The sequence below is a fragment of the Heptranchias perlo genome, chromosome 3 (genome assembly GCF_035084215.1).
Source record: "Heptranchias perlo isolate sHepPer1 chromosome 3, sHepPer1.hap1, whole genome shotgun sequence".
In the NCBI taxonomy this organism is placed as follows: Eukaryota; Metazoa; Chordata; class Chondrichthyes; order Hexanchiformes; family Hexanchidae; genus Heptranchias; species Heptranchias perlo.
Genome location: NC_090327.1, coordinates 29771190 through 29794821, shown reverse-complemented (window position 1 = coordinate 29794821; position 23632 = coordinate 29771190). Strand labels below are relative to the sequence as shown.

Here is a 23632-nt window from a genome sequence, read left to right as displayed (position 1 = left end):
AATGAGAGGTGATCTTATTGAAACATGTAAGATCCTGAGGGGACTAGAACGGGTAGATGCTGAGAGGATGTTTTCCCCTTGTAGGAGAGACTAGAACTCGGGGCCACAGTTTAAAAATAAGGGATCTCCCATTTAAGACGGAGACGAGAAGAATATTTTTCTCTCAGAGGGTCGTGAGTCTGTGGAACTTCGTTCCCCAGAGAGGAGGCCGGGTCATTGAATATTTTGAAGGCTGAGTTCGATAGATTCTTGATTAACAAGGGAGTCAAAGGTTATCGTAGGTAGTCGGGAAAGTAGGTTGAGGTCACAATCAGATCAGCCATGATCTTATCAAATGGCAGAGCAGGCTCGAGGGCGAATTCATATGTTTGTATCGCCAGTAAGGCCTATGCTGTTAAGGTAGAAATTGCAGAGGCTCTGGCCACAATCTTCCTTCGAGATGGGGGCGGTGCTAGAGGACTGGAGGATTGCAAATGTCACACCCCTATTCAAAAAAGGGGAGAGGGATAAACCCGGCAATTACAGGCCAGTCAGCCTAATGTCAGTGGTAGGAAACTTTTAGAGGCAATAATCCTGGACAAAATTAATTGGCACTTGGAAAAGTATGGGCTAATAAAAGTCAGCATGGATTTGTAAAAGGGAAATCATGTTTGACTAACTTGATTGAGTTTTTTGATGAAGGAATGGAGGGTGTTGATGAGGATAGTGTGGTTAATGTTGTGTATATAGACTTTCAAAAGGCATTTGATAAAGTATCACATCATAGACTTGTACACAAAATTAAAGCCCATGGGATTGAAGGGACAGTGGCAGCGTGGATATAAAATTGGCTAAGGGACAAAAGACATAGTGGTGGTGAACGGTTGTTTTTCAGACTGGAGGGAAGTAAACAGTGGTGTTCTCCAGGGGTCGGTATTAGGACCATTGCTCTTTTTGATATATATTAAAGACCTGGACTTTGTTATAGAGGGTATAATTTCAAAGTCTGCACAGAACACGAAACTCGGGAATGTAGTAAATAATGTGGAGGACAGTAACAGACTTAAGAAAATAGACAGACTGGTGAAATGGGCAGACACATGGCAGATGAAATTTAACGCAGAGAAGTGTGAAGTGATACATTTTGGTAGGAAAAATGAGGAGAGGCAATATAAACTAAATGGTACAGCTTTAAAGTGGGTACAGGAACAGAGCGACAGCGGGTGCACAAACACAAATCTTTGAATGTGGCAGGACAAGTTGAGAAGGCTGTTAAAAAAGCATATGGGATCCTGGACTTTATTAATAGAGGTACAGAGTACAAAAGCAAGGCAGTTATGCTAAACCTTTATAAAACACTGGTTAGGCCTCAGCTGGAGCACTGTGTTCATGTCGCTCTGTTCCTGTACCCACTTTAAAACTGTACCATTTAGTTTATATTGCCTCTCCTCATTTTTCCTACCAAAATGTATCACTTCACACTTCTCTGCGTTAAATTTCATCCGCCATGTATCTGCCCATTTCACCAGTCTGTCTATTTTCTTCTGAAGTCTGTTCACACTTTAGGAAGGATGTCAAGGCCTTAGAGACAGTGCAGAGGAGATTTACTAGAATGGTACCAGAGATGAGGGACTTCAATTATGTGGAGAGACTGGAGAAGCTGGGGTTGTCCTCCTTACAGCAGAGAAGGTTAAGAGGAGATTTGATAGAGGTGTTCAAAATCATGAACAGTTTATGATAGAGTAAATAAGGAGACACTGTTTCCAGCAGCAGAAGGGTCGGTAACCAGAGGACACAGATTTAAGGTGATTAGCAAAAGAACCAGAGGCGACCTGAGGAAACTTTTTTTTTTAAACAGAGTTGTTATGATCTGGAATGCACTGTTTGAAAGAGTGGTGGAAGCAGATTCAATAGTAACTTTCAAAAGGGAAAAAAATTACAGGGTTATGGGGAAAGAGCAGGGGAGTGGGACTAATTGGATCACTCTTTCAAAGAGCCAGCACAGGCATGATGGGCCAAATGGCCTCCTTCTGTGCTGTAACATACTAAGATACTATTATGTTGATTTGAATTTATTGCAATTTGATCAAATGTAAATTTCTCAGAAAGGTATACCAAATGAACCAAACTGCTCAAAACACTTGAGAAAATGTTTTTATTTAACAATTTCCCCCCTCATGTCTACAAACTTAAAATAGCTAACATAATAAACATAAAATTACATATTCCAAAATAACATGATTAAATATCCTTCCAGATTATCTTTTGTCTTTGAGTATCTTCATTAAGACTTTTACCAAAAGGCCCAGCCTCTTTCAAAAGTCTCAGCTTGAAGTTCATACTTTACACCAAAGCTATCAAGCTGCCAACGGAAGATTCCAGTTTCAGCATGTACATTCACACACAATTTCCCACCCCACATCAGTAGGATTCTCTCACTGTAAGGAGTATGCCCTCTTTCGTCATTGTGCAACTGGATTTCAGAGCTCCTTTGTTATCCAAACTGATTCCCTCAAAAAGTTGGATGATGAATGTTCAAATTTGTTTCAGGTAAATTTAACTATTTAGAAAGGAACTTGCACCTGATTATCATGTCCTCAAGATATCACAAAGTGCTTTACAACCAATGGAATATTTTCTGAAGTGCAGTTAGTTTATATCTGGGCAAGCACAGCACCCAGTTTGTACACAACATAGCCACACCAACAGGGATTAATAATCACAAACAGCAAATGAATGAATGACCAGAGAATCTGTTTTTTGGTGGTGTAGGTGGAGAGAGGAATGTTTCTAGGGCACAATGAAAACTCACTGCTCTTCTTTGAGTTATGCAATGGGATCTTTTACATCCACTTGAGCAGACAAAGAGCGTCCCAGTTTAACATCTCATCTGAACGATGACACTTGTGAAAATGCAGCACTCGTTTAATACTGCACTAAATTATATGCTCAAATCCAGAGGGACTTGAACCCACAAGTTCCTAACTCAGAGGCAAATTGACACATTTAAAGTATTACTAATTTCTTAAATCAATTATGAACTGCTTCTTCAGAAGCAGAGACAAACAGGTTGCACAGATGTGCTTTCTAGAAATATTGGCCTTGAATTTCCACAGGTTTCTCCTGCTGTAATTTCAATGGGAGATTAGTAGAACCCTCAGAGCAATGGCATGAACTGCCATTTTTAGATGTGTGTTTCTCTGGGGTGCTGCCAAATCTCCTGCCGAAGAACTCCCATGGAAATTCTATGAGGATTAATTTTCTCAGTGGAAAAGTTGAATGTGTCTGCTCAGTATTTCAGTCTGCTTTTCCTAGTTGAATTATTTTTCTGTAAATACCTTTCTTCATCCCGAGCAGTTGCCCATATAAAATACAGCTGGACCCCCCACTTTTCATTTTGGCTTCAGACATGAAGGTTTGTCTCGAGTTGAATGAATACATCAGTACTTTCTAAAACCTAAGCCCTTGCAGTCAAAAACCTAGATGCGTGAGGTAATTGAATACATTTTTGGATTAAAAATATAAACCATTATTTTGAGGATATTCCTGGGTTAATGATCTTGAGTGATTTTTTTTTAAATGACTGACAGTAAGGCTGGCCAAAAGCAGAGAACTTGCTGTTGATAAGCCCTGTCCCCATTTTATCAGTCCTTTATTACAAAAATTACTTTTTCTTTAAAAGGTAAATAATGTTTTGTGACACCCCATCCACTTTCCAAGAAATGCAAAATTTGCTGACAGAATTTTGCTAGTTAATTCTTTTTGTATCAAAACATAGAAACAGCATAAAACTTATACTTTTGAACTCGAGGAAATTAATAAAACAATACATGTACTAGGAAATAAATGATAGACTCGATGGCATTATTTAAAGGGGAGTCCTCCAGGGTCCTGGCCAACATACATCCCTCAATCAACACTGCTAAAGCAGATCAACTGATTATTTTCTGTTTGCAGGACCTTGCTAGGTGCATACTGGTTTCCACCTTTGCCTGCATAACAAGTGACTTTAAAAGTAATTCACTAGCTGTGAAGTGCTCTGGGACATAGCAAAAATGTGAAAGATGCTACACAAATGCAAGTTCTTTCTTCTGCATCCTTTAATAGCTTCATTAAAGTTTTTACTTCAAGGTCTCAGCTGGTCTCAAAAGTCTGAGTGTCAATTGGCTATTTCTCCCTCAGAACAGTTGAAGGCAATTGCCACCACATTCTGATAATGTGTATTTAGCAGAAATTCCCAGCAGTAATTTAGTAGGTTTTCACTCAGTTTAAGTAGAAGGGCATCTCCCATCCTCTTATGACGAATTGACAGTTTTGTTTTGGGGGGGGGGGGGGGGTGAACATTCACAAGGATTCACCCACTTGGAAGAGCCATGGAAACTCCAGAAAACAAGGGGACATAGATTCAAGGTAAAAGGCGGGAGGTTTAGAGGGGATTTGAGAAAGAACTTTTTCACCCAGAGGGTGGTTGGAGTCTGGAACTCACTGCCTGAAAGGGTTGTGGAGGCAGGAACCCTCACAACATTCAAGAAGCATTTGGATGAGCACTTGAAATGCCATAGCATACAAGGCTACGGACCAAATGCTGGAATGTGGGATTAGAGTAGACAGGGCTTGATGGCCGGCGCAGACACGATGGGCCGAAGGGCCTCTATCCGTGCCGTATAACTCTATGACTCTAAAAATGGTGTAAATCATGTTTCCCTCTTCCCCCCCCCCCCCCCCACCCCCAGGGTTTCTGCAGCTCTTCCACCGAAGTTATGGTAGATGAGCAGGAGAACCCCGGCAGAAATTCACCCCTTTTATTTTCTTTGACTACTTTGAAACAAATTGGAGATTGAATTCTAAAAGCTTACTTTAGGCAACATTAACTACTTATCTAACTATTTTCCATTGGGGGAAAGTATTTTATTTGAAATGATTTAACCTAACAAAGATCAATTTGAATTATTAGCTTTCTGATAATAGGCTACTGTCCATCTCAAATGTAGCTTCTTCATTTTAGCTCCAAACTCAGTTAAAAATTCACTTCTGAGAAAGACAGCAAATCATTTATTGTATAAGCAATGAACTTGAGAGGCACTATTTGTTTATAAAATAGTATGGTAATTAAGATGGTACAAGAAGAGTTCAGTCACACAAAATGCTTTAAGGCAGGAACTGGCTGCCTGATAGCCAAACAGGAGTTTGAGGGGAAAAGGCAGACAGGCATTGACTCAATGCTAGAGTATGTTTCCTGGCAGTACCTCTGGCACCTCACCCACATAGCTATTATTTATGTTTAAGTCACGACCACAACTGAGCTGGATTCTGGATTAGGAACCCTGGAAAATGTTCCTTTTCCTAACCACGAGGCACCTAAGACAACTATAAAACCCTTACTGCCATTCCAACTGAGATCAGCTCAACACGAGTCTCAAACCTGGGCTCTAGGACTTAAATGGTAAACAGTGACCAACTACCTAGCTGAGCCATTGGAGGGGCTTAATATATTTCATTGTGAAGATGCTGTTGTACTGTTCCTTTAATACAGATTTTGATACCCTAGTGTTCAGGAGTTAGGCTCCCAACATTTACGCTGCTAAATCATATAGGCTGGGGGCAGACTTGTAGATTCAGGTAAAATTAACTCTACGAGGATGGCACTGGGCTACAGAAAACAATTTAAACATCAAATGCTCCCAGAATCTGTATTAAAACAGTGGGAAAGCAGTTTAAGGTTATTGCACATTGTATTGAAATAGGACACAGGAAGACTCAAGATCTTAAATTTATTAGAAACATATCTATGGTACAGGTTTGGCTAATTTACCATATTGCTACAAAAATTTGATGCATGTGAGCCAATACATTTCTTGTGACACAAGCTGCTTTTACAGTACTTTAGTGCTCATTCTTGCACTGCTGGAAGCACTAATTTACCAGATTTGCTCAGGCAGTTGCTGGAAAACTAATTTTCTTAAAATTGTGTTGACCTGGGCGGATTATGGCTGCATGAGATCCATGCAATAAGAGCTGATAGAATTAAATGGAATATAAAAGCAGCTTTAATTTATCATATTAAGTTGCTCACTACATTATTCAGCTCAAAATGTCTCCAAACACAATCCATGTTTGAAAGCAGAAGGGGGAAAATAAAGTGCTATCCAAATGAACTGCAGTGTTTTTCCACAGTTCAAGTCCACATTGAATGCTTTGCAGAAATCCTTGTAAAAAGACATATCCTCTTTAATAAAATACTAGTCAACAACACATGAATTACCAATTCTTATCCCCTCCCTCATGCAACACAGTCATTACTGTTTAACATTTAGCTTTTAAAAATGTTAACATCTCTCATTTCAATGCTACAGTAGATTTTCAATTAAAGTCTTCTAGGACAATTTCAGCATTCTCTTCAATGTTCAGTGTCAGTCTGTATTTTTTTTTAAAATGTGTTAGAGGGAGTCCATGCATTGGGATCTTCACCAATACACATTTCTACTAGGCTTGCACTGTTTGAGACGTGTCTCCTTTGTCATTTTGCAAAGTCTTCCAGTTATGTCATTTGCTAGCCCTTTGCATACCAGGTCGAGGAGTTATTAACCATACTTAATCAAGATGTGGAGATGCCAGTGATGGACTGGGGTAGACAAATGTAAGGAATCTTACAACACCAGGTTATAGTCCAACAGTTTTATTTGAAAATCACAAGCTTTCGGAGGCTTTCTCCTTCGTCAGGTGAGTGTGGGAATCCTTGAAGGTTACCGCATATATAGTCAGAGAACAATGCCTGGTGATTACAGATAATCTTTCCAACTGCCCGTCGTCAAGGCAATCAGATAGAGAGACAGTACATACAGGGCTACTGAATATACAAACGGTCCGAACCCAAAGACAGACAGAGAGAGAGAGAGAGAAACATCCGAAAGGAAGAGAAAGAGAGAGAATGACCAGTTGTATAAAAAACAGATAACTCTTTTTTCGCTGGTGGGGTTACGTGTAGCGTGACATGAACCCAAGATCCTGGTTGAGGCCGTCCTCATGGGTGCGGAACTTGGCTATCAATGTCTGCTCGACAATTTTGCGTTGTCGTGTGTCTCGAAGGCCGCCTTGGAGAACGCTTACCCGAAGATCGGTGGCTGAATGTCCTTGACTGCTGAAGTGTTCCCCGACTGGGAGGGAACCCTCCTGTCTGGCGATTGTTGTGTGGTGTCCGTTCATCTGTTGTCGCAGTGTCTGCATGGTCTCGCCAATGTACCATGCTCCGGGGCATCCTTTCCTGCAACGTATGAGGTAGACAAAGTTGGCCGAGTCACAGGAGTATGAACCATGTACCTAGTGGGTGGTGTCCTCTCGTGTGATGGTGGTATCTGTGTCGATGATCTGGCATGTCTTGCAGAGGTTGCCGTGGCGGGGTTGTGTGGTGTCGTGGACGCTGTTCTCCTGAAAGCTGGGTAATTTGCTGCGAACGATGGTCTGTTTGAGGTTGGGTGGCTGTTTGAAGGCGAGTAGTGGAGGCGTGGGGATGGCCTTAACGAGGTGTTCGTCGTCATCAATGACATGTTGAAGGCTGCGGAGAAGATGGCGTAGTTTCTCCGCTCCGGGGAAGTACTGGACGACGAAGGGTACTCTGTTGGTTGCGTCCCGTGTTTGTCTTCTGAGGAGGTCTATGCGATTTTTCGCTGTGGCACGTCGGAACTGTCGATCAACGAGTCGCGTTCCTCCTCGTCTGAGCAGATCCTGTGTATTCGCAGGGCCTGTCCATAGGGGATGGCCTCTTTGACGTGGTTAGGGTGGAAGCTGGAAAAGTGGAGCATCATGAGGTTGTCCGTGGGCTTGCGGTAGAGAGGTGCTGAGGTGCCCGTCTTTGATGGAGATCCGTGTGTCCAAGAAAGAAACCGATTCTGAGGAGTAGTCCATGGTGAGTTTGATGGTGGGATGGAACTTGTTGATGTTATTGTGTAGTCTCTTCAGTGATTCTTTGCCGTGGGTCCAAAGGAAGAAAATGTCGTCGATGTATCTGGTGTATAGCTTTGGTTGGAGGTCCTGTGCAGTGAAGAAGTCGTGCTCGAACTTGTGCATGAAAATGTTGGCGTATTGGGGTGCGAATTTGGTCCCCATGGCTGTTCCGTGTGTTTGGGTAAAGAACTGGTTATCGAAGGTGAAGACATTGTGATCCAGGATGAAGCGGATGAGTTGTAGGATGGCGTCTGGAGATTGGCTGTTGTTGGTGTTGAGTACTGATGCTGTTGCAGCGATGCAGTCATCGCGGGGGATACTGGTGTAGAGTGCCGAGACGTCCATCGTGGTGAGAAGTGTTCCTGGTTCAACTGGTCCGTGGGTGCTGAGTTTTTGTAGGAAGTCTGTAGTGTCGCGACAGAAGCTGGGGGTTCCCTGTACGATGGGTTTCAGGATGCCCTCGACGTATCCAGAGAGGTTCTCACACAGGGTTCCGTTGCCTGATACGATAGGACGTCCGAGTGTGTTGGCTTTGTGTATCTTTCGGAGGCAGTAGAAGTCTCCCACGCGGGGAGTACGTGGGATGAGAGCGCGTAGGATGCTTTGAAGGTCTGGATCGAAGGTCTTGATCAGTTTGTTGAGCTGGTGGGTGTGTTCTTTGGTCGGATCTGCGGGTAACCGTCTGTAGTGTTCCTGGTTGTCCAATTGTCGGTATGCTTCTTTGCAATAGTCCGTTCTGTTCTGTATGACGATGGCTCCTCCTTTGTCTGCTGGTTTGATGACGATGTTGCGGTTGGTCTTGAGAGCGTCAATGGCGTTGCGTTGTGCTCGGGTAACATTCTGGACTGTCTTGTGAGTGCGGCTAATGAATCTGGCATTGACGCATTTCCTGACAGCTTGAGCATACATGTCAAGCTTAGGGCAGCGACCCTCCGGAGGAGTCCACTTTGACTCCTTCTTCTTCGGTTGCTGTGCCGCGGATCCCTTGTCTGCTGTTCCGGATTGTTGATCGTCTCATTGGGTTCGCTGCTGAAATCTTGGGATTTGTGGAAGAATTCCTGGAGCCTCATTCTCCTGATGAATTCCTCTGTGTCCGCTGCGAGACCAATGGGGTCCATTTTGGTGGTGGGGCAGAAATTGAGCCCTCGGCTGAGAACTTCGATTTCGTCTGGTTGAAGGGTGTGGTCGGACAAATTGACGATAGACTTCCCTGTGGTTGCAACCGTGGTACTGGGGGAGGCTTGGTTGATGCTGGTGGTGATGCCGAGTTTCTCAAGCTTCCTGCTCTTGGTTTTCATGTAGGCAGCGTAGTTCCGTTGCCTCGTCTGTTTGGCGGTGTCTCGTAGCTGGTCTGCTGTGTCCTGAGTACAGGTTGAGAGTATGAACTCCATCTTGGTTTCGAGGTTGCGGCGTCTGCTGTAGAGATGGTGTACGAGATGGTTGTGGAGTGTGCGAGAGGTACGACGACAGAGTCTCTCAGCGTAATCCGAGTTGTATGTCGACTTGAGTGGGTTCGTGATCTGTAGTCCTTTCGGGATCTTGTCTGCTTTCTTGCAGCTCTGTAAAAACTTGATGTCTGTGTCGATATGCGCGATCTTCTTGGAGATCCTCTCCACTGTGAGCCGGAAGTTTGTGGTGTCGATAGTAGTCATGATGTGGAGATGCCAGTGATGGACTGGGGTGGACAAATGTAAGGAATCTTCCAACACCAGGTTATAGCCAAGTTCCGCACCCATGAGGACGGCCTCAACCGGGATCTTGGGCTCATGTCACGCTACACGTAACCCCACCAGCGAAAAAAGAGTTATCTGTTTTTAATACAACTGGTCATTCTCTCTCTCTTCCTTTCGGATGTTTCTCTCTCTCTCTCTCTCTCTTTCTTTGGGTTCGGACCATTTGTATATTCAATAGCCCCGTATGTACTGTCTCTCTGTCTGATTGCCTTGACGACGGGCAGTTGGAAAGATTATCTGTAATCTCCAGGCATTGTTCTCTGACTATATATGCGGTAACCTTCAAGGATTCCCACACTCACCTGATGAAGGAGAAAGCCTCCGAAAGCTTGTGATTTTCAAATAAAACTGTTGGACTATAACCTGGTGTTGTAAGATTCCATACTTAATCAAGACGAATGAGGCACGTTATCAGAGTTGGTAAAACTCATTTAGAACCATCTCCATCCAGCAGTCCTTCCCTTCTCAACTTTAGTATCATCTCGTTGTTATGAGTTAATATCACATTTCGCCAAAAGGAGGGATTTTTAACCAATTTTCATAGAGTCATAGAGTTATACAGCACGGATAGAGGCCCTTCGGCCCATCGTGTCCGCGCCGGCCATCAGCCCTGTCTACTCTAATCCCATATTCCAGCATTTGGTCCGTAGCCTTGTATGCTATGGCATTTCAAGTGCTCATCCAAATGCTTCTTGAATGTTGTGAGGGTTCCTGCCTCCACAACCCTTTCAGGCAGTGAGTTCCAGACTCCAACCACCCTCTGGGTGAAAAAGTTCTTTCTCAAATCCCCTCTAAACCTCCCGCCTTTTACCTTGAATCTATGTCCCCTTGTTATAGAACCCTCAACGAAGGGAAAAAGCTCCTTAGTATCCATCCTATCTGTGCCCCTCATAATTTTGTACACCTCAATCATGTCCCCCCTCAGCCTCCTCTGCTCCAAGGAAAACAAACCCAATCTTCCCAGTCTCTCTTCATAGCTGAAGCGCTCCAGCCCTGGTAACATCCTGGTGAATCTCCTCTGCACCCTCTCCAAAGCGATCACATCCTTCCTGTAGTGTGGCGACCAGAACTGCACACAGTACTCCAGCTGTGGCCTAACCAGTGTTTTATACAGATCCATCATAACCTCCTTGCTCTTATATTCTATGCCTCGGCTAATAAAGGCAAGTATCCCATATGCCTTCTTTACCACCTTATCTACCTGTTCCGCCGCCTTCAGGGATCTGTGAACTTGCACACCAAGATCCCTCTGACCCTCTGTCTTGCCTAGGGTCCTCCCATTCATTGTGTATTCCCTTGCCTTGTTAGTCCCTCCAAAGTGCATCACCTCGCACTTTTCCGGGTTAAATTCCATTTGCCACTGTTCCGCCCATCTGACCAACCCATCTATATCGTCCTGCAGACTGAGGCTATCCTCCTCGCTATTTACCACCCTACCAATTTTTGTATCATCAGCGAACTTACTGATCATACCTTTTACATTCATATCCAAGTCATTAATGTAGACCACAAACAGCAAGGGACCCAGCACCGATCCCTGTGGTACCCCACTGGCCACAGGCTTCCAGTCACAAAAACAACCTTCGTCCATCACCCTCTGCCTTCTGCCACTAAGCCAGTTTTGTATCCAAAGTGCCAAGGCACCCTGGATTCCATGGGCTCGTACCTTCTTGACCAGTCTCCTGTGGGGGACTTTATCGAAGGCCTTACTGAAATCCATGTATACCACATCCACTGCGTTACCCTCATCCACACGCCTAGTCACCCCCTCAAAAAATTCAATCAAATTAGTCAGACATGATCTTCCCTTGACAAAGCCATGTTGACTATCCCTGATTAATCCTTGCTTCTCCAAGTGGAGACTAATTTTGTCCTTCAGAATTTTTTCCAATAATTTTCCTACCACTGATGTTAGGCTCACTGGCCTGTAGTTCCCCGGTTTTTCCCGACTCCCCTTCTTGAATAATGGTATTACATTAGAGGTTCTCCAGTCCTCTGGCACATCCCCTGTGGCCAGAGAGGTTCTGAATATATGTGTCAGAGCCCCCGCAATCTCCTCCTTTGCCTCACACAGTAGCCTGGGATACATTTCGTCCGGGCCTGGGGATTTATCCATTTTTAGGCCTGCTAAAACCGCCAATACCTCCTCCCGCTCGATGTTAATATGTTCGAGTATATCACAGTCCACCTGCCATATTTCTATGTCTACATCGTCCTTCTCCATAGTGAAAACAGATGCAAAAAATTCATTTAGAACCCCTCCTACATCTGCCGGCTCCACACACAGATTGCCATTTTTGTCCCTAATGGGCCCTATTTTTTCCCTAGTCATCCTCTTACCCTTAATATACTTATAAAACATCTTAGGATTTTCCTTTATTTTGCTCGCCAGTGTTATTTCATGGCCCCTCCTTGATCTCCTAATTTCTTTTTTAAGTATCCCCCTGCACTTTTTGTACTCCTCTAGGGCTTCCTCCGTCTTTAGCCTTTTGTATCTGCCAAAAGCCCTCCTTTTTTTCCTAATCCATTCTCGTATATCCCCTGACATCTAAGGTTCCCTGGAGTTCTTGGAACCACCCTTGACCTTTACGGGAACATGTTGCCATTGTATGGTCTCAATCTCCCTTCTGAAAGACTCCCATTGCTCCGATGCGGATTTTCCTACAAGCAGCTGATCCCAGTCCATTTTGGCCAGATCCTGCCATATCCTATTAAAATCGGCCTTCCCCCAATTTAGAACCTTTATTTCCGGCCCACAGAAAGGATTTGAAAAGAGTTACATTTAAGAATTGTGTTTCAAAGCAAATTGTATTCTCACAAGGTTTAAAAAAAAAGGCACCGAGACTAAATGTGGTTAAAATGCTATGGAGTTAGGTTTTGAAGTGATTCCACCATAGACTATAAATAATAAGCAATCTCAGTAATTAATAAGCAGTTCACACCCATTGTGTTGAGAGATCCCTGGGCCTGATTATTCAGCAGGGGTTTTCTGGCAAAGGCCCTCCCCCTTGCTTGTGAATACAGGGAAATAAAAGATAGAGCAGAAATACACCAAGGCAATCAGGTTCAGAAAAGGCTGTGGGATCAGTTCCCATTTAGAGCCTTCCCGCCATTGTATACCGAGGGGCTGCAATCAGGGAAAACCCACCCCCCCCCCGCCCCGGGCAGAATGTAAAATTCAAATTGTTGTAATGTACCCGTAATGAATCTATAATCAATAATCTGTATTGAGTATAATACAATGAGACACCCCAGAGTGTCATGAACTGTAATTATGTACAATGTGTTCATTGAACTGTACTTGATTTAACCTGCAAATTGTATAATCTGTATTGTGTACGTTTGGAATGTGATATGACAACTGTATTGTATGCTTTGCTACAAATTTTATGAATAAAGTATATTTTTTGAAAAAAAATTTAAACAGAAAGTAGTGAGAGCAAGCTTTCACTAGGCTCAGAGGTTTAGTAAGCAGGACGGTAGTTAGAATCTTAGAATGGTTACAACACAGAAGGAGGCCATTCAGCCCACTGAGCCCGTGCTGGCTCTTTGTAAAAGCAATCCAGTTACTCCTATTCCCCTGCTCTTTCCCCGTAGTCCTGCAAATTTTTTCCCTTCAAGTATTTATCCAATTCCTTTTTGAAAGCCACGATTGAATCTGCTTCCATCACCCTTTCAAGCAGCGCATTCCAGATCATAACTACTTGCTGCGTTAAAAAATTTTTCCTCGTGTTGCCTTTGGTTCTTTTGCCAATCACCTTAAATCTGTGTCCTCTGGTTCTCGACCCTTCCGCCAACGGGAACAGTTTCTCTTCATTTACTTTACCTAAACCCTTCATGATTTTGAACACTTCTATCAAATCTCCTCTTAACCTTCTCTGCTCTAAGGAGAACAACCCAGCTTCTCCAATCTATCTACCTAACTGAGGTCCCTCATCCCTGGTACCATTCTAGTAAATCTTTTCTGCACCCTCTCTAAGGCCTTCACATCTTTCCTATAGTGCAGTGCCAAGAATTGGACACAGTACTCCAGTTGTGGCCAAACCAGTGTTTTATAAAGGTTCAAAATAACTTCCTTGCTTTTGTACTCTATGCTTCTATTTATAAAGCCCAGGATCCAGTGTGCTTTTTTAAACCACTTTCTCAACCTGTTCTGCCACCTTCAAAGATTTGTGCACATATACCCCAGGTCTCTCAGTTCCTTCACCCCCTTTAGAATTGTACCATTTAATTTATATTGTCTCTCCTAGTTCTTCCTGCCAAAACGTATCACTTCACACTTCTGAGTTAAATTTCATCTGCCATGTGTCCGCCAATTCCACCAGCCTAACTATGTCCTCCAGAAGTCTATTGCTATTCTCCTCACTGTTTATTACACTTTCAAGTTTGTGTCATCTGCAAATTTTGAAATTGCACCCTGTACCCCCAATTCCAAGTCATTAATATAAAAAAAAAGTGGTCCTAGTACTGACCCCTGGGGAACACCACTGTATACCTTCCTCCAGTCCAAAAAAAACAACCGTTCACTACTACTATGTTTCCTGTCACTTAGCCAATTTCGTATCCACTTAGGAGTTATTTTAAGTCAGGTAAGAAACCCCACCGATGTGGGGCAACATAACTTATTTGTTATTTTGTTTAATTACATGGAGAAGTTGTACTCACTTGGATTTAGTGAGTCCAATCGTAACTGTTATTCTGTATTTTGAACTACTGTGAAATAAAGCATCTTAATGATTTGCATTTGGCCTCATCTTACTAGGTGTTTTCTAGGTCTACTTTTGACAAGATTGGAAAGGCATATGGGGGCACATGTGAAAGATATGAATATCTGGTTCAGGTTACACTGGGGTACTATTGTCACACACCTGGGTTATGCTACCGTATAAACAAAGAAAATGTTGGGAATACTCAGCAAGTCAGGCAGCATCTGTGGAGAAAGAAACAGAGTTAACGTTTCAGGTCAATGACCCTTCGTCTTCGACCTGAAACGTTAACTCTGTTTCTTTCTCCACAGATGCTGCCTGACTTGCTGAGTATTTCCAGCATTTTCTGTTTTTTTTTCAGATTTCCAGCATCCGCAGTATTTTGCTTTTGATTTATGCTACCATATCGTAGATATCACGCAGGTCAAGTACACTACAGCATGCAAGGTGTGTGAGATCCATTTACAAGAGTTACCAACACCACTTAACTCATGAAAATTTGTAAGAGGGTCTGTGGTAATGATTTACATATATTGTTTGATATTATATCAAGATGCAATAGATCAATAAGGTAATGAAGTTTAGAAAATTGTTAGATTTTTTAAAACAGTTTATATAGAGAAAGGTATCTCACCCCATTGTTTCCACACATTCAACAATGGCATAATTTATAACTTCCAAGTGTTTTCCTTTGTATGTAGGAATGCAGAACACTGGTTACCATAACAGCTGGGGAGTGACCATTGGATCAGGATCTGTAGTTTGGTATCATTTACATCAACAGTTCTGAAAATTTCCTGTGTTGGGGCCTCCCAGCACATATCGACATTCTCCAGGGAAGCTCTTGTCCTAACTTCTGAAAGACAATGTCAACAACAGAAAGAAAAACAGTGCAATCATTTCAGAAAATGTTTATTAGTGTATAATAACAAAATACAGAAAAAGCATGAGATACTGCTTGCATGGTACGCCCAGCTCCAAAAAGACAGAAATTTGTGGACCCGTTTTAAAATTTATGGCAAATTACATGGGCATATGTAAACTAATCACACAACTATCAAACTATATATGGACAAATATTAGTCCAAAGAACATTTTGCACAACCCAAGCCAGTAATTTCATTCAAGGCTTTATAATGAATTGCTGGATTCATTAAAAGCAAAAATTGAAAATGCTGGAAACATTCAGCAGGTCAGTCAGCATCCGTGGAGAGAACAGGCAAGTTAACATTTCCCTTTGGGAAATGGACCTTTTGAGAACACTGGATTCATTACTTGGGCAGTTAACAAAAGTATTTTCTGCAGTACAGAATGTCACCTCATATTGTAGATCAAGTTAAGCTCACATCTCGTGCAGAATGATTGTACTCTTAGATCAAATGTTAACTACCCAGAGTCTACAGCTCAGAAAGAAGCCATTCAGCCTGATTTGTCTATGCCAGCGTTAATGCTCCACACGAGCCTCCTCTGACCCCATATCCCTCTATTCCTTTCTCCCTCATATGCTTATCTCGCTTCCCCTTAAATGCATCTATGCTATTTGCCTCAACTACTCCTTGTGGTAGCATATTCAACATTCTTACCACTCTTTGGGTAAGAAGTTTTTCCTGAATTCCCTATTGGATTTATTATTGACTATCTTATATTTATGACGTCCAGTTTTGGACACCCCCACAAGTGGAAACATTAAGATAATAGGACAGACGTAGAAATAAGGACCTCTATCAGGTCACCCCTCAGTCTTCTCTTTTCTAGAGAAAAGAGCCCCAAGCCTGTTCAGTCTTTCCTGATAAGGATATCCTTTCAGTTCTGTTATCATCCGTGTGAATTTTTTTTGCACCTTCTTCAATGCATCTATGTCCTTTTTATAATATGGAGTCCAGAACTGTGCACAGTACTCCAAGTGTAGTCTAACCAAGGTTCTATACAAATTTAACATAACTTCTCTGCTTTTCAATTCTCTCTCTCTAGAAACGAACCCCAGAACTTAGTTTGTTTGTTTTTTTTTAAAAAAAGAACGGCCGTAATAACCTGCATCGCTTCTTTTACTGATTTGTGTATCTATACCCCTAGAACAAATGGGGGTGTGCTGATAATTGAAATTTTGTCTGGCTGCATATATTTTAAAAATCTAAAAGTTAAGTTTGGTCCGATCACGTTTCTGTAACATGCAAGATAGCTGCAGGCATACAGGCACCACGCCGGCTGCTTAGCTGGATGCTTCTGATCAGTTTGATTAAAAAAAAGGTCTGCTGACTCAAATGTAAATCACCACCACAATCCCTTTGGGAAGAAGAACTATTTCTGTAACATTGTGAAACCTTCCATGAGCTGATAACCATGTCAAGGTTGCACAGTGCATTTTAAAATTCAGTGTGCAGTTTCCTACAAATAGATTAACTATCAGACTTGGGTTGCATAACCTCTGCAAGGAGGGAATATGTGATGTATCCTTCCCACTTACACAGGGGCAATATCTCTTCACTGGAAGCACTATCACCGTTGATTGAGAAAATGCTAATTTTTAAGCACCAGTGATAATAGGATGTTTAAGACGACTGCCTGCTGTTAGTTATTAGTTTGATCAGGATTTAAATGTGTTAAGGTTTAAATTCCCAGGGACCCAATTGTTGGCGTATGTACTGAAATTCAACAATGCTAATTTCCTGACTTGCAGTGCTGTATTTACCAAACTACCAATAGCAACAAAACCTGTCCCATTATAGGAAGGTGACATCTATAAAAAGTGAGTACTATTACCAGCATGTCTAGGCACAACATTTGCATTTAAAATGCGGACAACATGAGCATCAGCTCATGGAAGGTTTAATAATGTTACAGAAATAGTTCTTGGGGGCTCAAGGGGGGGGAGGAGCTAAATACGATTAAAATCACTAAGGAATTGGTACTCAGTAAAATAACGGGACTCAAGGCGGATAAATCCCCTGGACCTGATGGCTTACATCCTAGGGTCTTGAGGGAAGTGGCAGTAGGGATTGTGGATGCTTTGGTAATAATTTTCCAAAATTCTCTGGACTCAGCAAAGGTCCCAGCAGATTGGAAAACTGCTAATGTAACACCCTTATTTAAAAAGGGTAGTAGGCAGAAGGCTGGAAATTATAGACCAGTTAGCCTAACATCTGTGGTGGGTAAAATTTTGGAATCTATTATCAAGGAGACAGTAGCGGAACATTTGGATAAACATAATTTAATAGGACAAAGTCAGCATGGCTTTACGAAGGGGAAGTCACGTCTGACAAATTTGCTTGAGTTCTTTGAGGACATAACGTGCCGGGTGGATAAAGGGGAACCAGTGGACGTAGTGTATTTAGACTTCCAGAAGGCATTCGACAAGGTGCCACATAAAAGATTATTGCTCAAGATAAAGAATCACTGGATTGGGGGTAATATTCTGGCATGGGTGGAGGATTGGTTATCCAAAAGGAAGCAGAGAGTTGGGATAAATGGTTCATTCTCGGACTGGCAACCAGTAGCCAGTGGTGTTCCGCAGGGGTCGGTGCTGGGTCCCCAACTCTTTACAATCTATATTAACGATTTGGAGGAGGGGACCAAGTGTAACATATCAAAGTTTGCAGATGATACAAAGATGGGAGGGAAAGTGGAGAGTGAGGAGGACATAAAAAACCTACAGGGGGATATAGACAGGCTGGGTGAGTGGGCGGAGATTTGGCAGATGCAATACAATATTGGAAAATGTGAGGTTATGCACTTTGGCAGGGAAAATCAGAGAGCAAGTTATTATCTTAATGGCGAGAAACTGGAAAGTACTGCAGCACAAAGGGATCTGTGGGTCCTAGTGCAAGAAGATCAAAAAGTTAGTATGCAGGTGCAGCAGGTGATCAAGAAGGCCAACGGAATGTTGGCTTTTATTGCTCGGGGGATAGAATATAAAAACAGGGAGGTATTGCTGCAGTTATATAAGGTATTGGTGAGACCGCACCTGGAATACTGCATACAGTTTTGGTCTCCATACTTAAGAAAAGACATACTTGCTCTCGAGGCAGTACAAAGAAGGTTCACTCGGTTAATCCCGGGGATGAGGGGGCGGACATATGAGGAGAGGTTGAGTAGATTGGGATTCTACTCATTGGAGTTCAGAAGAATGAGAGGCGATCTTATTGAAACATATAAGATTGTGAAGGGGCTTGATCGGGTGGATGCGGTAAGGATGTTCCCAAGGATGGGTGAAACTAGAACGAGGGGGCATAATCTTAGAATAAGGGGCTGCTCTTTCAAAACTGAGATGAGGAGAAACTTCTTCACTCAGAGGGTGGTAGGTCTGTGGAATTTGCTGCCCCAGGAAGCTGTGGAAGCTACATCATTAAATAAATTTAAAACGGAAATAGACAGTTTCCTAGAAGTAAAGGGAATTAGGGGTTACGGGGAGCGGGCAGGAAATTGGACATGAATTTAGATTTGAGGTTAGGATCAGATCAGCCATGATCTTATTGAATGGCGGAGCAGGCTCGAGGGGCCGATTGGCCTACTCCTGCTCCTATTTCTTATGTTCTTGTGTCATGTTGCTCGTCACTACAGCTTGTGACAATTGAAAGTTCAGGTTGTCCATCCAGTTCCTTTCTTGTAGTGGGGATATGGAAGCTTGGGTCCACAAAGTCCTTCAGAGCTTGGCGTGGGGGGGTGTGGGGGTGGAAAATATAGATTAACCATATTACAACAATACAATCATGTCCTGGAGACATTCTCATCCAGTTCTGGAAATTTATACCACATCTATAGTGCCAAAATAGTGAAAGTTGAACTCTGATAAATCTGAAACGGATTGGTTGTTGTAAGTTGTTCTTTTGATTTTTCTTCTCTTCACCCCCACTTTCTCTGCTCTCACAAAAGGTGGTGACACTTGATGGCATACAGGAGCCAGAAGCACTCCAGTACCTAACTCAAGATGATCTTCCCATGTCAAAGCCCAAACAGCCTCAGAAGATTATTGACTGTGAAGGGCTTCAAAGTCAGGCCTCATTTGGTTCTCACTTTCAAGCAGGAGTCAGTCGATAGTCATCAGGATTTAGAATCTGGCTAATTTCTCTTTTCCACCCACTAACCGCGCCCCCCCCCCACCCCCCAACCCAAAGGCTCTAAGGCCAATTCTATCACCCTTACTTCTGCGGAGATCAGCTATAATCATTGTTAAACTTGGGACCATTCTGGTCTGTACAGCTCAGTAACACATCAGCCACTAAGTCATCAGGACAACCATTCAAATGGTACTTTTACAGGGACATAAAAGGCTACATTTTCTTAGAAACTATATAACTGATATATTAAAGATTAACCCCCAGGTTACAGGAAATGCAACTTTTTAAAGCCACTATAGCACATGCTACTCACTCTGGTATGCAAAGTATTTCAGGCCGTTTGACTTTCAGATCCCACAAAGGATCCAAGTTCATGTCTTTAACACCATAATGGAAGGCCTGCTCAGGATACATTCTGTGTAGCTCCACAGCAATCGAGTTATTTTCAACCCACTGTAAAATTAAACTGAGTTATTAAGTTTTGTCACCCACAGCAATGTAAATACTGTCTAAATTATCAGAAATCATGAACGCTGCAGCTCAATTAAAAGCCAAATAGTTTAGAATTTGCTTCACATATGAATGGTCCAACAAAATGTTAATATAAGAAACATAATAGGAGTGGAAGTAGGCCATACGGCCCCTCGATCCTGCTCCATCCACCATTCATTAAGATCATGGCTGATCTTCAACCTCTACTCCACTTTCCCACCCGATCCCCATATCCCTTGATTTCCTTAGAGTCCAAAAATCTATCCATCTCAGCCTTGAATATATTCAATGGCTGAGCATCCACAGTCCGCTGGGGTAGAGAATTCCAAAGATTCACAACCTTCTGAGTGAAGACATTCCTCCTCATCTCAGTCCTAAATGGCCAACCCCTTATCCTGAGACTATGTCCCCTAGTTCTAGACTCTCCAGCCAGAGGAAACTCTTCTCAGCCTCTACCTATTGTCGGAGGTGTTGTCTTTTAGATGAGATGTAGACGGAGGTCCTGTCTGTTCGGGTTGATGTAGAGGATCCCATGGCATTGTTTGAAGAGGAGCAGGGAGTTCTCCTGGCCCCTGGCCAGCATTGTTCCTTCAACCAACATCATCAAAACAGATTAGCTGATCATTTATCTCGTTGCTGTTTGTGGGACCTTGCTGTGTACAGGATGGCTGCCACGTTGGCCTACAAAACTACAACATTGAGTACAGTTCAAAAGTAATTCGGTGGCTGTGAAGTGCTCGGAGATGTCCTGGGAATATGAAAAGGATCTAAATAAATGCAAGTTCTTTCATTACATGTGTCACTAGCAGACATTTAAATTACAATTTCACCCAGTTGTTTTCACACTTAATTTACAAAATCACACATTTATCGAGCCATTTGTGTTGACCTGAACAGTGAAATATCTAAAATATAGGATCTAAAATTTTACTAAAGTGGGACCAGGGATGAAGGACTTCAGCTATGTGGAGAGATTGGAGAAGCTGGGGTTGTTCTCCTTAGAGCAGAGAAGCTTAAGGAAAGATTTGATAGAGGTGTTCAAAATCATGAACGATTTTGATAGAGTAAATAAGGAGAAACTGTTTCCAGTGGCAGAAGGGTCAGTAACCAGAGGACACAGATTTAAGGGATCGGCAAAAGAGCCAGAGGCAATATGAGGAAGCATTTTTTTTTTTAAACGTAGCGAGTTGTAATGATCTGGAATGCACTGCCGGGAAAGGGTGGTGGAAGCAGATTCATTGGAACTTTCAAAAGGGAATTGGATAAAAACTTGAAGGGAAAAAATTTGCAGGGCTATGGGGTAAGAGCGTGGGAATGGGACTAATTGGATAGCTCTTTCAAAGAGCCGTCACAGGCATGATGGGCCAAATGGCCTCCTCCTGTGCTATACCGTACTATGATACCGTGCCAAGCCCCCTCAGAATCTTATATGCTTCAATGAGATCACCTCTCATTCATCTAAACTCCAGAGAGTATAGCCCGTTCTACTCAATCTCTCCTCATTTGACAATCCTCTCATCCCAGGAATCAATCTAGTGAACCTTCGTTGCACCGCCTCCAAGACAAGTATATCCTTCCTTAGATAAGGAAACCAAAACTGCACTACTATGGCAATCAAATCATTTTTAGGAGCAGGATACAGCACATTTAATCCTGCCATTTTACAGGAACTTCCATCTCCCTGTTCAGGTAACAAAGCCCCTTATAGTTTCCTGCTCCCTCGACGCTATTCCTACCATACTGCTGACCACCCAACTTCCCTTCCTGACCTCCATGATAGCTGATATTGTTAACGGATCCCGCTCACGTACTGTCTCCCTCCCCTTCAAATCTGCCGTCATCACCCCCCACCCACTCAAAAAACCCACCCTTGACCCCTCTGTTCTTACAAACTTGTTCCCATCTCCAACCTCCCTTTCCTCTCCAGGAACGTGTTGTTGCATCCCAAATCCATACCCATCTTTCCCGCAACTCCGGGTTTGGACAACAACTTGCATTTATATAGCACCTTTAACGCAGTGAAACCTTCAGGGGTGCTTTCAAACAAAATTTGACATCGAGCCACATGAGGAGATATTAGGATGTAGGTTTTAAGGAGTGTCTTAAAAGGAGGAGAGGTGGAGAGGTTTATGGAGGGAATTCCAGAGCTTAGAGCCTAGGCACCTGAGGCAGAGCCGCCAACGGTGGAGCGATTAAAATTGGGGATGCCCAAGAGGCAAGAATTGGTGGAGCACAATGATCTCGGAGGATTATAGATGGGAAGAGGTTACAGAGATAGGGAAGGGCAAGGCGCTATATAAATGCAAGTTGTTGTTAATTCATTGTAGATGAGCTGTTTAGAATTTTTGTGATAAAATCTAGCAGGTTTTTGTGAGTGCACTCCATATACAGAATCAGGATAAACAAACTTTGGGTCCAATAATGTACTGACACACCACAGTTTAAATGAATTATATTTTAGTTGTTAGGAGGAAAAAGGGGAGGGGTGGGAGAATGAAAGGATTTAATGTAAAATATTTGCTCAGCCCACAGCCACCTCAACTGTAATGTACTTCTTTAATCCCAAAAGTACTGCTATCAACTCTACAACAATATAGATGTTAGAATTACAGAATTTTCTTTTAAAGAGTTCAATATTTTCCAAACTCTTCCCTTAACCTCTCCAGATCTGTATAAATTGTAAAGCAAGCCAACCGTTACAAACCTCCTCCAGATATCTTCTCCAAAGGCATTCTTCATTTAAAAAGTTGCTGTTCCAAGCCAGTTAGAGTAAACAACCTTCTCTCAGCCCCTTTTTCTTGTTACAGCTGAGTGTAGGATGTTTACACTGCCTGAAGCTCAGTTGCGCAGTCAAGCTCTCACTGGCACTGAAATGTACAGGAATCAGAACATTTATCATTCAAATGCCTTGTGTGACTAGAAATGATTAGTTTTCTTAATAAACCTGCACAAATCCACAAATGATTTCAAAGCTAGACTGGTCTATACATGCCAATGGTACAATCTAAAGGTTGCCTTACAGGTACTATGCACAGAAATCCTGAACTATCGCACAACAGAGATTAAAAAAAGATTTAAGTGCCAGAGGTTTTTGATCGCTTCACATTGCATCACTGCAGGAGACTCCAAGGATAAATCATTCTTTGTACAGATACCAGTTAATAGTTCAATCCAAATTGAATGGCTTTGCTCATGAACTGAGAAAATTAATGATAATGTTTTATACAATTACTAAACTACTTTTCATAAAAGTTGTCTTTTATTCCTTTTTTTCCTCTTTCCCACCCCCCCCCCCCCCACCCCCACTCCACCTTGAAGGGCTGACTCTGAGGTATTGGCAGCATTCCAATACCTAGACATCAAGTAAACATTCTTCACGTGAGCCACGCCAGACTTTGCTGGGAGACTATTTGATTGTGGAAGCCTGAGTCAGCAGGCGCCAGAGATCATGTGGGAACCCTGACTAATATTTCCACCAAGTAGCTCAAACCAAGGAGGCCAATTTTAGCACCTCTACTGCCATCTCAGCTGAGATCAGTTAACTCAAAGAACAATATCAAACCTGGCTCCTTCTGGTTTGTATAGCTACGTACCACATCACAACACATTCATCCAGCAAGGCATTAGTGAAGTTTCAATAGTCCATACAACAGATGGTGAACACAACTGTAGGGTGAAGTACCAGGGAACTAGGACAAATGGCATTACAATGGATTGATGCTGAAGT

The 23632-nt window shown here is 42.6% G+C and overlaps 1 long non-coding RNA gene across 3 annotated transcripts in view; it reads right to left on the bottom strand.

The window, feature by feature from the left end:
* The window catches only part of LOC137311296 (uncharacterized), an 81288-nt gene that overhangs the window by 18981 nt on the left and 38675 nt on the right, over positions 1-23632 (bottom strand). For all 3 annotated transcript variants that reach the window (XR_010960289.1, XR_010960292.1, XR_010960291.1), the window contains exons 2-3: positions 19727-20653; positions 14994-15215 (exon numbers count right to left, since the gene is read on the bottom strand). This is a non-coding gene — a long non-coding RNA (uncharacterized lncRNA). The remainder of the gene's footprint in view (positions 1-14993; positions 15216-19726; positions 20654-23632) is intronic.